General features: G+C 39.2%; 1 protein-coding gene across 3 annotated transcripts in view; it reads right to left on the reverse strand.

The window, feature by feature from the left end:
- The window catches only part of LOC139765374 (uncharacterized), a 55,797-nt gene extending 46,947 nt beyond the window's left edge, over positions 1-8,850 (reverse strand). The window contains exons 1-2 of one of the 3 annotated variants that reach the window (XM_071692749.1): positions 8,798-8,850; positions 7,745-7,823 (exon numbers count right to left, since the gene is read on the reverse strand). The gene's annotated coding sequence lies outside the window, so the exon portion shown is untranslated. Of the gene's footprint in view, positions 1-7,744; positions 7,824-8,710 lie in introns of all 3 variants that reach the window. The other 2 variants (XM_071692751.1, XM_071692750.1) reach the window with 2 other exon arrangements.
- Positions 8,851-17,586: the final 8,736 nt, after the last annotated feature.

A 17,586-nucleotide genomic window follows, 5' to 3' on the forward strand; every position in this document is an offset into this window, starting at 1 on the left:
AGGGGCAAGTATGCAGTCTGTTGTGGATGAGAGTCAGTTATTGTTCGCTGATAATACAGTGCTGATGCCTGATTCAGGTGAGAAACTGCAGAAGCTGATGACTGAGTTTGGTAAAGTGTGTGAAAGAAGAAAACTGAAGGTAAATGTGAATAAGAGCAAGGTTATTAGGTACAGTAGGGTTGAGGGACAAATCAATTGGGAGGTAAGTCTGAATGGAGAAAAACTGGAGGAAGTGAAGTGTTTAGATATCGGAGTGGATTTGGCAGTGGATGGAACCATGGAAGCGGAAGTGAGTTACAGGGTGGGGGAGGAGGCAAAGGTTCTAGGAGCATTGAAGAATGTGTGGAAGTCGAGAACATTATCTCGGAAAGCAAAAATGGATATGTTTGAAGGAATAGTGGTTCCAACAATGTTATATGGTTGCGAGGAGTGGGTTATAGATAGGGTTGAGTGGAGGAGGGTGGATGTGTTGGAAATGAGATGTTTGAGGACAACATGTGGTGTGAGGTGGTTTGATCCAGTAAGTAATGAAAGGGTAAGAGAGATGTGTGGTAATAAAAAGAGTGTGACTGAGAGAGCAGAAGAGGGTGTCTTGAATTGGTTCGGCCACATGGAGAGAATGAGTGAGGAAAGATTGACAAAGAGGATATATGTGTCAGAGGTGGAGGGAACAAGGAGAAGTGGGAGACCATATTGGAGGTAGAAGGATGGAGTGAAAAAGATTTTGAGCTATCGGGGCCTGAACATGCAAGAGGGTGAGAGGTGTGCAAGGAATACAGTGAATTGGAACGATGTGTTATAACAGGGTCGATGCGCTGTCAATGGATTGAACCAGGGCATGTGAAGTGTCTGGGGTAAACCATGGAAAGTTTTGTGGGGCCTGGATGTGGAAAGGGAGCTGTGTTCTTGGTGCATTACACATGACAGCTAGAGATTGAGTGTGAATGAATGTGGCCTTTGTTGTCTTTTCCTAGGACTTCCTCGTGCGTGTGCAGGGGGAGGGGATGTCATTTCATGTGTGGCAGGGTGGTGACGGGAATGTATAAAGGCAGCAAGTATTAATTATGTATGTGTGTATATATGTCTGTGAATGTATATATATGTTGAAATGTATAGGTATGTATATGTGCGTGTATGGACGTGTATATATATACATGTGTATGTGGGTGGGTTGGGCCATTCTTTTGTCTGTTTCCTTGCATTACCTCACTAACACGGGAGACAGCGACAAAGTATAATAAATAAATATAAAAATAAAAGAAGAATGTGTGGAAGTCGAGAACATTATCTCGGAAAGCAAAAATGGGTATGTTTGAAGGAATAGTGGTTCCAACAATGTTGTATGGTTGCGAGGCGTGGGCTATGGATAGAGTTGTGCGCAGGAGGATGGATGTGCTGGAAATGAGATGTTTGAGGACAATGTGTGGTGTGAGGTGGTTTGATCGAGTGAGTAACGTAAGGGTAAGAGAGATGTGTGGAAATAAAAAGAGCGTGGTTGAGAGAGCAGAAGAGGGTGTTTTGAAGTGGTTTGGGCACATGGAGAGAATGAGTGAGGAAAGATTGACCAAGAGGATATATGTGTCGGAGGTGGAGGGAACGAGGAGAAGAGGGAGACCAAATTGGAGGTGGAAAGATGGAGTGAAAAAGATTTTGTGTGATCGGGGCCTGAACATGCAGGAGGGTGAAAGGAGGGCAAGGAATAGAGTGAATTGGAGCGATGTGGTCTACCAGGGTTGACGTGCTGTCAGTGGATTGAATCAAGGCATGTGAAGCGTCTGGGGTAAACCATGGAAAGCTGTGTAGGTATGTATATTTGCGTGTGTGGACGTATGTATATACATGTGTATGGGGGGGGTTGGGCCATTTCTTTCGTCTGTTTCCTTGCGCTACCTCGCAAACGCGGGAGACAGCGACAAAGTATAATAAAAAAAAAAAAAATAAAATAAAAAATAACATATGAATATGCAAAATTTTTGAGTGTACATATTACAATTACTTCACACTTTGCATGATTATTCTAATTCACCTTTGCACTTTGTCATTCAAATTTGCCACCTCATTTGTTTCTGGGTGCTACACATAGTTGGGTTATGATCATATGAGCCCTCAGTTCATGCTTATTGCAAGTTGGTTAATGTCATTTTTGTAACCTCTGTTTTGATATCTATACTATAATCATAAAATTTGTTTTAACTATTCAGATGACTAGCTTTTTCATGCCTGTCATGCTACTGTATATTTCATTTGCTCTTGTTCTCTATGACCAACGCCATTCCATTTCCCTACACCTTGTTTTAAGATAAGATGTTTTCAGTCCCTGTGCATAATGATATACTAGTAACATTTTTTCACTTGACAGGAAATTCCATGGCACTCTTGGGTGGTGAGTACACCATTAGGTAGCCAGCTGGGCCCTGTTCATGGTTCCTGTATGCATGTATGTAGTCACAGTACTGGAAGCCTCCATAGTACTCTCTCAATATGACAATGAAATGCTAGTTCAGCATAAAACAGGTGTGTCATGATGCTAGCAGTAGCAGATACGTTTACTTTCTCAATGAAGCACAAAAAAGGGCTCTGGAACTAATCCATCACTACTTATGAGTCAGTACTCCTTTAAACATGAAAGAATGATTCATTATATGAAACCTCTGCATCATATCTGACATTCTAAGAGTAGCCTTTACCATATCTATGTACAACATAGCTCTGAAAGTTCTACACTGCTGCAGGAACTTTCACAATATTACTAAGAAAGCTTTCATTCAAGTCTGACCTTGGAATAGTTGGGGCTGTTGGTCTGAAAAAGATGGCTGAGACTGCAGGGTCTGTTGACTTGTCTGAGAGGGAATGGCAGTTTCTAGATTTTATGATGCCTCCTGGTCAAGCACCTGTAACCTTAAGTGCACTGTAAGTCTTTTCCATCATCTGCTACAACTTCTTAATTCATCTTATTCTGAATTTAGCAAGGGCTCAGGGGAGGATTCATCAAACTGATTTTTGAAAAATTAACTGATTATACATTTTATTGTCAGAAAAATAGCTACATACTTGTACAACAAATAGTATGTCATATCAGTTCTCTTGATATAAGCTTAAAAAAGATTCTTGACCTCAACCTGCAAGTCATTTGCCTTGAGGACAGCAGCATCTGTTGTGCTGCAAGACTTAATAGATCCATCAATGTGGTGGCGGCAAGCTTGCCTTCAAATACGCCTTAGGAGGTCACAAATAAGAAAATTAGGAAACAAAATGCATTTCAAAGGTGCAGGTTTAAGGGTTACACAGAACTGAAAGGATATCAAAACATAACCTCTATCAAAGGTATACTTTCTATAGATATCAGAGAAGCGAGGACCCACATATCTAATATATAAGCAACTAATGGAAAATTTTGACTCCTTAGCTGAACCTTTAATTATGAAATATTCATCCCTAACAATTTCTACGAATTTTCTCAAAAAATTATACATTTTGGAGTGTCCAGTTCAGGTCACTGTTATTCTTACTACCCATTTTTTGGAATGTACTCACACGCCACAACCATCTATGAGTTACTTCCCATGCTAAACAGACTCAAAAAATTTAAGACTGTAACATAATGACTAGGAAAAACCTTAATTTTTCATTCTCATTGCATGTGCAAAGTCTGCAGATCTTCAGTCTAGGCACACTGTTGTAGATGGAAGAAGACTGGTTGTGTGACTGCTGTATTTGGGCTAGTTTAAGAGCATGTTGATGAGAGGCTTCCAAACCCAATAGCAAATGGGCCCTCACAGTGTTTTAAGTAAAAGTCTGTAATGTTATCAGGGTCTGTAGGAGGAAAGTTCCTTAAGATTTTAAAGGCATTGCTTGTATGAGTGGGAGTGAAGGTGGACAATTGTCTCTGGATGGATTTTGGGTAGGTTTTTCACAATTCTCCTGTTCAGACATGACGTTGGTTTGTGGATAATTCTTTGAGGAGCGTCTCATGAGTATGTCTGTAAGTTTTTTGAGAGAAGGGATTTTCATACAAATCAGGAGTGCTTCATGAGCGGGGATTGGTTCAACAAGTGGATTTTCTTTAATGTGTGCCAGAGTTGGGTGCTGTGGGTCTTGTGGCTCACTATGTTGGGGAAGGAGTGCCGGTTATCAGTTTGTCTCTATATAATTAGGTTAGTGATGGTGTATTTAAGAATTCAGATTTCATCTCTGATTTCTATTAATGGTGAGTGATTATGTCTGAGCTGGTTTCTTTACTTTATGAGGTGTATAACTTCTGGGAGTTGGTAGTAGTTTGTATGCAGCCAACAACCAAGGAGGTATATTACCAGTACTAACCACTTGGGTATTGGGAGGTTTGGTTATGCTTCTGTAGTGAGCCAGCATTTCAGTGGCTGTCAAGCTGCACTCCTCTGACACAGGTAGCTGTTATTTCTTTCTGCCTCACCCACATGTGGACTACTGGCATTCTGTCCTCAAATATACAATCTCTCATTGTCATACATAACACTTGGCAAAACTTAACACAACTCATTCTTTGCAACTAGACTTCCTACAGTGAGCACTATACGATAGCCATGCCTTCTGGAAAAATGTTAGGAGCAATAGGAACATTTAGGCAGGAGCATTAGGTAGAAACATTAGGTAGAAGTAATAGGTAGGAACATGTGGCAGGAGCATCAGATAAAAGTAGTCAGTAGGAACATTAGGTAGAAGCCTCTGCTAACATTGCACTAAAACTGCCCTCTGCCAATGGCCTGTTAAGGGTGAGGCACTAAAAGCTAAGAAGAAGCACTAGAGTTTACTGGTCATGTAAACCCTACTGCTGTGGCCACCCCCTTGAGGGAGCTCCAGTTGGGAATAGGCATCAGAGATATGGATTGATAGAAAGTAACTTATGTGGAGAAATTTGGGGGTATATTTCTTTCTATGCACTTGTGGTATATGCTTTTGGCTGGTTTATTTGGAGGTGCAGATGAAATATGACTGCATAATCTAGGAATGAAACATCATCTACACTGATGTTTTAAAGCTTTCTTTCCATGTGCTGAGTGAAGGCTGCCTGGTCTGCTTTCCTGTATTTCTTTTTTTTTTGTGTTGATTGGGTGAGATGGATGGAGTGTGCTCAGGATGGACAAGTGGTCAAAGCATAGTTCCTGTACCATCCATGCATGTAGTGATGGTGTGAGCAAAATGTGATGTTTTGCAAGGTCAACTACAGGAGGTGGGGGAGTTGGAGTCTGGTTGGTTGGTTGCATAGGTTAGGGATAATGAGAAGTTGCAGTTGGTTTATAAGAAGTTCACCCTGGGGATCATAAGTGTGAATGCTGAACCAAGTGGACATTCAAATCTTAAAAATATGAGAGCATCCAACTGAGGGTCTGCTTTTGAGCAGTGTATCTTAGGAGACATGTGGAATGACAAGGTATGCAGATGTTGATCATGTTGCAGCTGGTAGTGTATTTCTAGGGTGTTGTTGTTGTCTGTAAGCTGTTCTGTGGTGTCAGTGGTGGAGAAAAGTTTGGTTTGGTGGACAAGTGTTATGGGCACCTCCTCCTTGTCCCTGTTGTCTGTTATTTTTTACAGCAGTGTGGGTTTGGAAAGGTGGGAGGATAGATCTGGATATGAGACTGGTTTCTTAGATGAGTACTACATGGATATTGCATTCTGAACTGGCTGAGTATTTCTGTGTTTTACCCTTGATGTTACTGGCACTGAACTGCAAAATCTTTAGTATGTCATTGCAGTTCTGTGGAGTAAAATGATCTAAGTATGTCATTACAGTTCTGTGGAGTAAAATGACTATTTGTGAAGACTGAGAAAAGGCACTCTTTAATGTTGTTTAAGGGAAATTTGTGCTCAAGTTGAAGGTGTTTGTGATGGCGTTTTGTAAGTTGTTTTCTGAATGGTTGCTGCACATCCGATGTTCTGCATAGTCTCTAGAGGCTGACAGCGATGTGCAGTGGAGGTGATACCACTGATTGCAGTCAGACCATCTATTGGAGTAGTGCTTTTTGATACACTTGGCACTATGAGCACATGTCATATGCTTGCATTAGTAGTTGGGAGATGACTTGGTCATTATCTCCCTGTAGTGAACAAATATGCATGAATTCATAAGATGCCTGAGTGTAACCCTAAATAACACACTGCACAAAAATGAACTTTACACCATTGAATGACAGATCTCAATTGATCACCTGTTAGCTTTAAAGCGGTTGGTATGCTCTCAAATGTTTTAGTCATTATGTCGTATTACATCATTTTGAAAGTGTAGAGATCATTTTTGTGCTAGTTTTTCTGAACAGACATAGTAAGAGCAATATCAATGGAAAATATTGTTAAGCTTACTAAATGGGAATAAAATAGGCAAGCTCACTAAAGCGAAGAAAATATTGTTAAGCTTACTAATGGAAAAAAATATTGTTGTTAAGCTTATGGCAGTAAAGATATCCCATATAACATCCATGTCGAAATATACAAGAAGTAGGAATACAAGATTAAATGAGTATCCCAACAATGGTCCAATGTGGAATTAAATGAGTATCCCAACAATGGTCCAATAAATGAGACAATACTGATGACTAAAACACACACAATACCCCACTGGCAGTCAGTAAGGGAGCTGTGAACATGGTTTAATGCAAACATAATGTTATGAATCGTAAGGAGACTCTCCATAAAAAAAAATATCAGATAGAAAATAAAAATCATCCCTGGGGATAGCAGAGAAAGAATACTTCCCACGTATTCCCTGTGTGTCGTAGAAGGCGACTAAAAGGGGAGGGAGTGGGGGCTGGAAATCCTCCCCCTCTTCTTTTCAATTTTCCAAAAGAAGGAACAGAGAAGGGGGCAAAGTGAGGATTTCCCTCAAAGGCTCAGTCCTCTGTTCTTAAAGCCAACTCGCTAATGCGGGAAATGGCAAACAGTATGAAAAAAAATAATAAACATAGCCTCCGACATAGAAGCTGAGGATAGATGGAAAATACAATGATAGAATGTCCAGGGCAAGATTGTACCAAAAATTTTATAACCCTAACCCCATAAATGACTACGAACATCTACATAAACAAATATATGGGTAAACAATGACAATGAGGGGAATATATATGAAAACTTTTGGTTTGATGCAAGGTACAAAAGAAAAATAGCCAACTGCAGGAGTACAATACATAGCAAAAGAAAAAGTTAAACAAAAAACACCGTTTATAGGTATTAGTAATATTATTAGCATTTTCGTTGTAGCTAAACTGGCCAAGCCATAATGCAATAGTAAACCGAAGTCCAAATAATAAGAAATAAAAGTACATAAAGTGTTGTGAAAACTGGTACCAAAATGAAGTTATCAAACACAAGAAGATAAACATTAGCATAAAACATAGAGAAAATCCATAACATGATTAAAATATCAATATAAGAAAGATACTTACACTTAAATAAATATTTCATATAGTTTCAAGGAAACACAAACTAACTCAACTGAATTCTTGAAACGATGTGGCAAGAAATACAAGAAAAAAGTTTGGAATTGTCTTACATCTTGTACAACAGTGTTACTTCCCAGTATCCTCCTAAACAGGGTCATCATGGGGTTCTGTAAAGCCATTCCTCCCATATCACAGTACGATAATATCATCCAAATAAATAGGCACACCTAGAAAATTTAGGTATGCTAATCATTCACTGAAAATAATTAAACATTCATTGAAAATAACATAGGAATCTCATTACGAGAAAGAGCAAAGTAACTTGTCAGTTTTACCTCTTATTGCAGATAATATCTGAAGAATTAATTTCAATGAATCCTTAACTTTACAGAGATGCAGAGGTGTCTTGTTTCTCTGAGAAATAAAGAAAAAAGTGGTTATCAGCAGCGAGTCAAAGGTGGATGGAGGGTAGACCCCAGGAACCTCTGATTGTTTTGGGGGTTTATTTTAACCAATTCTAGCTAGTTCCTCGGCTGCCATCAGTCTATTTGACCTTTACAATCTTAGCAAATCTATCCCCAAGGGCATCCCAAATATCTAAAAAGCCACTGGTAAGTTATGCCTCTACCGGAAATAAAACATAGTGTTTACTTAACACTTAAGAACCTAGCATTCGCGTGGTAAACAATAATAGTTGAAAAAGAATTTTCAGTCTAGATATAATACAAACAATTGAAACAGTTAACAGATAAAAATAAAAAAAACTATTAAACATAAACCTGTACCTTTTAGTAAGTGTCCCTCACCACCATGAACGTCTGTCCCGTACCATATTTCGGTCCTTCACACACAACTTGCCATATGTTAATTTTTGATATAAACTTGTGACATTTATTAAATATCTTAATTCTAAGTTAATATTTTGTACAGTAAATACATAAAAATAAGTTTTTCACCTATCAAAAGACAAATTTCAGGCACCAACCATCCGCCATCACCAACGGAATTTGGAAACTTTTCTCCCCTCTGTCCCTTTCCATCTCCCACATGGCCTTCCCATAATATATATATATATATATATATATATATATATATATATATAAACGCCTCTATGTATTCATACGCATATACATATCCTAGCTAATGTCACAATGTATCCACGTGTGTGTGGGTTACTACCTACAGTATCATGGTTGCACAAGGGGAAAGAATTATACATGTATGTGTGTGCTGGAGGAAGATCTACACCAGAGTATTGCACTACTTTAATTCCTCCGGTATTTGCCACTTGATAACATTACCTGCCATACCGTTTTCTCCCTCACTCTATGGATACCATGTATCTTGCCAAGAAAGCTACATTTTTACCGCCGTAAGAGAAATCCTACCTGAAAACTATAGGACGTTCAAGATGGTGGTGACAACACACTGCAGAATACTGTCGTCCCCGATGATAAAGTTATCGTTGCTAACAAACGTCTATCTATCTATTTATCTAGCTATGTATCTATGTACCTATCTATTTACCTATATATATATGTATATATATATATAAATATATATATATATATATATATATATATATATATATATATATTTTTTTTTTTTATACTTTGTCGCTGTCTCCCGCGTTTGCGAGGTAGCGCAAGGAAACAGACGAAAGAAATGGCCCAACCCACCCCCATACACATGTATATACATACACTTCCACACACGCAAATATACATACCTACACAGCTTTCCATGGTTTACCCCAGACGCTTCACATGCCCTGATTCAATCCACTGACAGCACGTCAACCCCGGTATACCACATCGCTCCAATTCACTCTATTCCTTGCCCTCCTTTCACCCTCCTGCATGTTCAGGCCCCGATCACACAAAATCTTTTTCACTCCATCTTTCCACGTCCCATTTGGTCTCCCACTTCTCCTCGTTCCCTCCACCTCCGACACATATATCCTCTTGGTCAATCTTTCCTCACTCATTCTCTCCATGTGCCCAAACCATTTCAAAACACCCTCTTCTGCTCCCTCAACCACGCTCTTTTTATTTCCACACATCTCTCTTACCCTTACGTTACTTACTCGATCAAACCACCTCACACCACACATTGTCCTCAAACATCTCATTTCCAGCACATCCATCCTCCTGCGCACAACTCTATCCATAGCCCACGCCTCGCAACCATACAACATTGTTGGAACCACTATTCCCTCAAACATACCCATTTTTGCTTTCCGAGATAATGTTCTCGACTTCCAAACATTCTTCAAGGCTCCCAGGATTTTCGCCCCCTCCCCCACCCTATGATCCACTTCCGCTTCCATGGCTCCATCCGCTGCCAGATCCACTCCCAGATATCTAAAACACTTTACTTCCTCCAGTTTTTCTCCATTCAAACTTACCTCCCAATTGACTTGACCCTCAACCCTACTGTACCTAATTACCTTGCTCTTATTCACATTTACTCTTAACTTTCTTCTTTCACACACTTTACCAAACTCAGTCACCAGCTTCTGCAGTTTCTCACATGAATCAGCCACCAGCGCTGTATCATCAGCGAACAACAACTGACTCACTTCCCAAGCTCTCTCATCCCGAACAGACTTCATACTTGCCCCTCTTTCCAAAACTCTTGCATTCACCTCCCTGACAACCCCATCCATAAACAAATTAAACAACCATGGAGACATCACACACCCCTGCCGTAAACCTATATTCACTGAGAACCAATCCCTTTCCTCTCTTCCTACACGTACACATATATATATATATATATATATATATATATATATATATATATATATATATATATATATATATATATATATATATATTTCTTTTTTCTTTCAAACTATTCGCCATTTCCCGCGTTAGCGAGGTAGCGTTAAGAACAGAGGACTGGGCCTTGGAGGGAATATCCTCACCTGGCCCCCTTCTCTGTTCCTTGTTTTGGAAAATTAAAAAAAAAAACGAGAGGGGAAGATTTCCAGCCCCCCGCTCCCTCCCCTTTTAGTCGCCTTCTTCGACACGCAGGGAATACGTGGGAAGTATTCTTTCTCCCCTATCCCCAGAGATAATATATATATATATATATATATATATATATATATATATATATATATATATATATATATATATGTATATATATATATATATATATATATATATATATATATATATGTATATATATATATATATATTATTTATTTTACTTTGTCGCTGTCTCCCGCGTTAGCGAGGTAGCACAAGGGAACAGACGAAAGAATGACCCAACCCACCCACATACACATGTATATACATACACGTCCACACATGCAAATATACATACCTATACATCTCAACGTATACATACATATATATATATATATATATATATATATATATATATATATATATATATATATATATATATATTTTTTTTTTTTTGTTTTTTTGTTTTTTTTCGCTGTCTCCCGCGTTTGCGAGGTAGCGCAAGGAAACAGACGAAAGAAATGGCCCAACCCACCCCCATACACATGTATATACATACGTCCACACACGCAAATATACATACGTACACAGCTTTCCATGGTTTACCCCAGACGCTTCACATGCCTTGATTCAATCCACTGACAGCACGTCAACCCCGGTAAACCACATCGATCCAATTCACTCTATTCCTTGCCCTCCTTTCACCCTCCTGCATGTTCAGGCCCCGATCACACAAAATCTTTTTCACTCCATCTTTCCACCTCCAATTTGGTCTCCCTCTTCTCCTCGTTCCCTCCACCTCCGACACATATATCCTCTTGGTCAATCTTTCCTCACTCATTCTTTCCATGTGCCCAAACCATTTCAAAACACCCTCTTCTGCTCTCTCAACCACGCTCTTTTTATTTCCACACATCTCTCTTACCCTTACGTTACTTACTCGATCAAACCACCTCACACCACACATTGTCCTCAAACATCTCATTTCCAGCACATCCATCCTCCTGCGCACAACTCTATCCATAGCCCACGCCTCGCAACCATACAACATTGTTGGAACCACTATTCCTTCAAACATACCCATTTTTGCTTTCCGAGATAATGTTCTCGACTTCCACACATTCTTCAAGGCTCCCAGAATTTTCGCCCCCTCTCCCACCCTATGATCCACTTCCGCTTCCATGGTTCCATCCGCTGCCAGATCCACTCCCAGATATCTAAAACACTTCACTTCCTCCAGTTTTTCTCCATTCAAACTCACCTCCCAATTGACTTGACCCTCAACCCTACTATACCTAATAACCTTGCTCTTATTCACATTTACTCTTAACTTTCTTCTTTCACACACTTTACCAAACTCAGTCACCAGCTTCTGCAGTTATATATATATATATATATATATATATATATATATATATATATATATATATATATATATATATATATATATATATATATATTTTGCCACTGTCTCCCGCGTTTGCGAGGTTGCGCAAGACAACAGACGAAAGAAATGGCCCAACCCACCCCCATACACATGTATATACATACACGTCCACACACGCAAATATACATACCTACACAGCTTTCCATGGTTTACCCCAGACGCTTCACATGCCCTGACTCAATCAACTGACAGCACGTCAACCCCGGTATACCACATCGATCCAATTCACTCTATTCCTTGCCCTCCTTTCACCCTCCTGCATGTTCAGGCCCCGATCACACAAAATCTTTTTCACTCCATCTTTCCACCTCCCATTTGGTCTCCCACTTCTCCTCGTTCCCTCCACCTCCGACACATATATCCTCTTGGTCAATCATTCCTCACTCATTCTCTCCATGTGCCCAAACCATTTCCAAACACCCTCTTTTGCTCTCTGAACCACGCTCTTTTTATTTCCACACATCTCTCTTACCCTTACGTTACTTACTCGATCAAACCACCTCACACCACACATTGTCCTCAAACATCTCATTTCCAGCACATCCATCCTCCTGCGCACAACTCTATCCATAGCCCACGCCTTGCAACCATACAACATTGTTGGAACTACTATTCCTTCAAACATACCCATTTTTGCTTTCCGAGATAATGTTCTCGACTTCCAAACATTCTTCAAGGCTCCCAGGATTTTCGCCCCCTCCCCCACCCTATGATCCACTTCCGCTTCCATGGTTCCATCCGCTGCCAGATCCAGTCCCAGATATCTAAAACACTTTACTTCCTCCAGTTTTTCTCCATTCAAACTTACCTCCCAATTGACTTGACCCTCAACCCTACTGTACCTAATAACCTTGCTCTTATTCACATATACTCTTAACTTTCTTCTTTCACACATTTTACCAAACTCAGTCACCAGCTTCTGCAGTTTCTCACATGAATCAGCCACCAGCGCTGTATCATCAGCGAACAACAACTGACTCACTTCCCAAGCTCTCTCATCCCGAACACACTTCATACTTGCCCCTCTTTCCAAAACTCTTGCATTCACCTCCCTGACAACCCCATCCATAAACAAATTAAACAACCATGGAGACATCACACACCCCTGCCGTAAACCTATATTCACTGAGAACCAATCCCTTTCCTCTCTTCCTACACGTACACATGCCTTACATCCTCGATAAAAACTTTTCACTGCTTCTAACAACTTGCCTCCCACACCATATATTCTTAATACCTTCCACAGAGCATCTCTATCAACTCTATCATATGCCTTCTCCAGATCCATAAATGCTACATACAAATCCATTTGCTTTTCTAAGTATTTCTCACATACATTCTTCAAAGCAAACACCTGATCCACACATCCTCTACCACTTCTGAAATCACACTGCTCTTCCCCAATCTGATGCTCTGTACATGCCTTCACCCTCTCAATCGATACCCTCCCATATAATTTACCAGGAATACTCAACAAACTTATACCTCTGTAATTTGAGCACTCACACTTATCCCCTTTGCCTTTGTACAGTGGCACTATGCACGCATTCCGCCAATCCTCAGGCACCTCACCATGAGTCATACATACATTAAATAACCTTACCAACCAGTCAATAATACAGTCACCCCCTTTTTTAATAAATTCCACTGCAATACCATCCAAACCTGCTGCCTTGCCGGCTTTCATCTTCCGCAAAGCTTTTACTACCTCTTCTCTGTTTACCAAATCATTTACCCTAACCCTCTCACTTTGCACACCACCTCGACCAAAATACCCTATATCTGCCACTCTATCATCAAACACATTCAACAAACCTTCAAAATACTCACTCCATCTCCTTCTCACATCACCACTACTTGTTATCACCTCCCCATTTGCACCCTTCACTGAAGTTCCCATTTGCTCCCTTGTCTTACGCACTTTATTTACCTCCTTCCAGAACATCTTTTTATTCTCCCTAAAATTTAATGATACTCTCTCACCCCAACTCTCATTTGCCCTCTATTTCACCTCTTGCACCTTTCTCTTGACCTCCTGTCTCTTTCTTTTATACATCTCCCACTCAATTGCATTTTTTCCCTGCAAAAATCGTCCAAATGCCTCTCTCTTCTCTTTCACTAATAATCTTACTTCTTCATCCCACCACTCACTACCCTTTCTAATCAACTCACCTCCCACTCTTCTCATGCCACAAGCATCTTTTGCGCAATCCATCACTGCTTCCCTAAATACATCCCATTCCTCCCACACTCCCCTTACCTCCTTTGTTCTCACCTTTTTCCATTCTGTACTCAGTCTCTCCTGGTACTTCCTCACACAAGTCTCCTTCCCAAGCTCACTTACTTTCACCACCCTCTTCACCACAACATTCACTCTTCTTTTCTGAAAACCCATACAAATCTTCACCTTAGCCTCCACAAGATAATGATTAGACATCCCTCCAGTTGCACCTCTCAGCACATTAACATCCAAAAGTCTCTCTTTCGCGCGCCTATCAATTAACACGTAATCCAATAACGCTCTCTGGCCATCTCTCCTACTTACATACGTATACTTATGTATATCTCGCTTTTTAAACCAGGTATTCCCAATCACCAGTCCTTTTTCAGCACATAAATCTACAAGCTCTTCACCATTTCCATTTACAACACTGAACACCCCATGTATACCAATTATTCCTTCAACTGCCACATTAATCACCTTTTCCATTCAAATCACCCATCACTATAACTCGGTCTCGTGCATCAAAAGCACTAACACACTCATTCAGCTGCTCCCAAAACACTTGCCTCTCATGATCTTTCTTCTCATGCCCAGGTGCATATGCACCAATAATCACCCATCTCTCTCCATCAACTTTCAGTTTTACCCATATTAATCGAGAATTTACTTTCTTACATTCAATCACATACTCCCACAACTCCTGTTTCAGGAGTACTGCTACTCCTTCCCTTGCTCTTGTCCTCTCACTAACCCCTGACTTTACTCCCAAGACATTCCCAAACCACTCTTCCCCTTTACCCTTGAGCTTCGTTGCACTAAGAGCCAAAACATCCAGGTTCCTTTTCTCAAACATACTACCTATCTCTCCTTTTTTCACATCTTGGTTACATCTACACACATTTAGACACCCCAGTCTGAGCCTTCGAGGAGGATGAGCACTCCCCGCGTGACTCCTTCTTCTGTTTCCCATTTTAGAAAGTTAAAAAATACAAGGAGGGGAGGATTTATATATATATATATATATATACATATATATATATATATATATATATATATATATATATATATATATATATATATATATATATATATATATATAATTTATATATATATAAATATATATATATGAATATATATATATATATATATATATATATATATATATATATATATATATATATATATATATATATATATATATATATATATATATATATATATATATATATATATATATATATATATATATATATATATATATATATATATATATATATATATATATATATATATATATATATATATATATATATATATATATATATGAATATATATATATATATATATATATATATATATATATATATATATATATATATATATATATATATATATATATATATATATATATATATATATGTATATATATATATGTATATATATTTTTTTTTTTTCTTTTTGCTTTGTCGCTGTCTCCCGCGTTTGCGAGGTAGCGCAAGGAAACAGACGAAAGAAATGGCCCAACCCACCCCCATACACGTGTATATACATACGTCCACACACGCAAATATACATACCTACACAGCTTTCCATTGTTTACCCCAGACGCTTCACATGCCCTGATTCAATTCACTGACAGCACGTCAACCCCGGTATACCACATCGCTCCAATTCACTCTATTCCTTGCCCTCCGTTCACCCTCCTGCATGTTCAGGCCTCGATCACACAAAATCTTTTTCACTCCATCTTTCCACCTCCAATTTGGTCTCCCTCTTCTCCTCGTTTCCTCCACCTCCGACACATATATCCTCTTGGTCAATCTTTCCTCACTCATTCTCTCCATGTGCCCAAACCATTTCAAAACACCCTCTTCTGCTCTCTCAACCACGCTCTTTTTATATTTATATATATATATATATCCCTGGGGATAGGGGAGAAAGAATACTTCCCACGTATTCCCTGCGTGTCGTAGAAGGCGACTAAAAGGGGAGGGAGCGGGTGGCTGGAAATCCTCCCCTCTCGTTTTTTTTTAATTTTCCAAAAGAAGGAACAGAGAAGGGGGCCAGGTGAGGATTTTCCCTCTAAGGCCCAGTCCTCTGTTCTTAATGCTACCTCGCAAATGCGGGAAATGGCGAATCGTATGAAAAAAAAAAAAAAAAAAAAAATATATATATACCGCATATGGTATACCGGGGTTGACGTGCTGTCAGTGGATTGAATCAAGGCATGTGAAGCGTCTGGGGTCAACCATGGAAAGCTGTGTAGGTATGTATATTTGCGTGTGTGGACGTATGTATATACATGTGTATGGGGGGGGGGGTTGTGCCATTTCTTTCGTCTGTTTCCTTGCGCTACCTCGCAAACGCGGGAGACACCGACAAAGTATAATAAAAAAATAAAAAATATATATATATATATATATATATATATATATATATATATATATATATATATATATATATATATATATATATATATCCTTTCTTTTCTTTTAAACTATTCGCCATTTCCCGCGTTAGCGAGGTAGCGCTAAGAACAGAGGACTGGGCCTTTTTTGGAATATCCTCAACTGGCCCCCTCTGTTCCTTCTTTTGGAAAATTGAAAAAAAAAAAAAAAAAAAAAAAAAACGAGAGGGGAGGATTTCCAGCCCCCCGCTCCCTCCCCTTTTAGTCGCCTTCTACGACACGCAGGGAATACGTGGGAAGTATTCTTAATCCCCTATCCCCAGGGATATATATATATATATATATATATATATATATATATATATATATATATATATATATATATATATATATATATATATATTTTCTTTTCTTTCTTTTAAACTGTTCGCCATTTCCCACGTTAGCGAGGTAGCGTTAAGAACAGAGGACTGGGCCTTTTTTGGAATATCCTCACCTGGCCCCCTCTGTTCCTTCTTTTGGAAAATTGAAAAAAAAAACCATCCTCCTTTCTTTCTTTTGATTGAGAAGAAGGAGAAGGAGCGGTTACTACTAAGTCTATCGACTCCTCGAAGGGGCACGCACCCACTGTGCAAGGGCTGTGTTTGTTTCCTTTCAAGTATTATGTCCGTGGGTGTTGTGCATCGTCCTGATCGAGTATCATCTGGTCAGTAGCAGCGTCAGCAGCAGCAGCAGCAGCAGGGGAAAAGCCGAAGCCACATCTTCAATCAAAGGTGATTGGCTTTTACCTTTATTATACGGCTACTAAGATCAGGAGGAGGAAGTGACCGGGTGGGGTGTGTGTGTGTATTCATCGCGCCGTCCACCAATAGTGTCCTTCCACCCTTCATTGATTCAACCTGACTGACTGACTGTCTGACTTTTTTTTTTTTTTTTTAATTTTCCAAAAGAAGGAACAGAGAAGGGGGCCAGGTGAGGATATTCCCTCAAAGGCCCAGTCCTCTGTTCTTAACGCTACCTCGCTATCGCGGGAAATGGCGAATAGTATGAAAAAAAAAAAAAATATATATATATATATATATATATATATATATATATATATATATATATATATATATATATAT

Source organism: Panulirus ornatus, chromosome 54, assembly GCF_036320965.1.
Source record: "Panulirus ornatus isolate Po-2019 chromosome 54, ASM3632096v1, whole genome shotgun sequence".
NCBI classification, from domain to species: domain Eukaryota; kingdom Metazoa; phylum Arthropoda; class Malacostraca; order Decapoda; family Palinuridae; genus Panulirus; species Panulirus ornatus.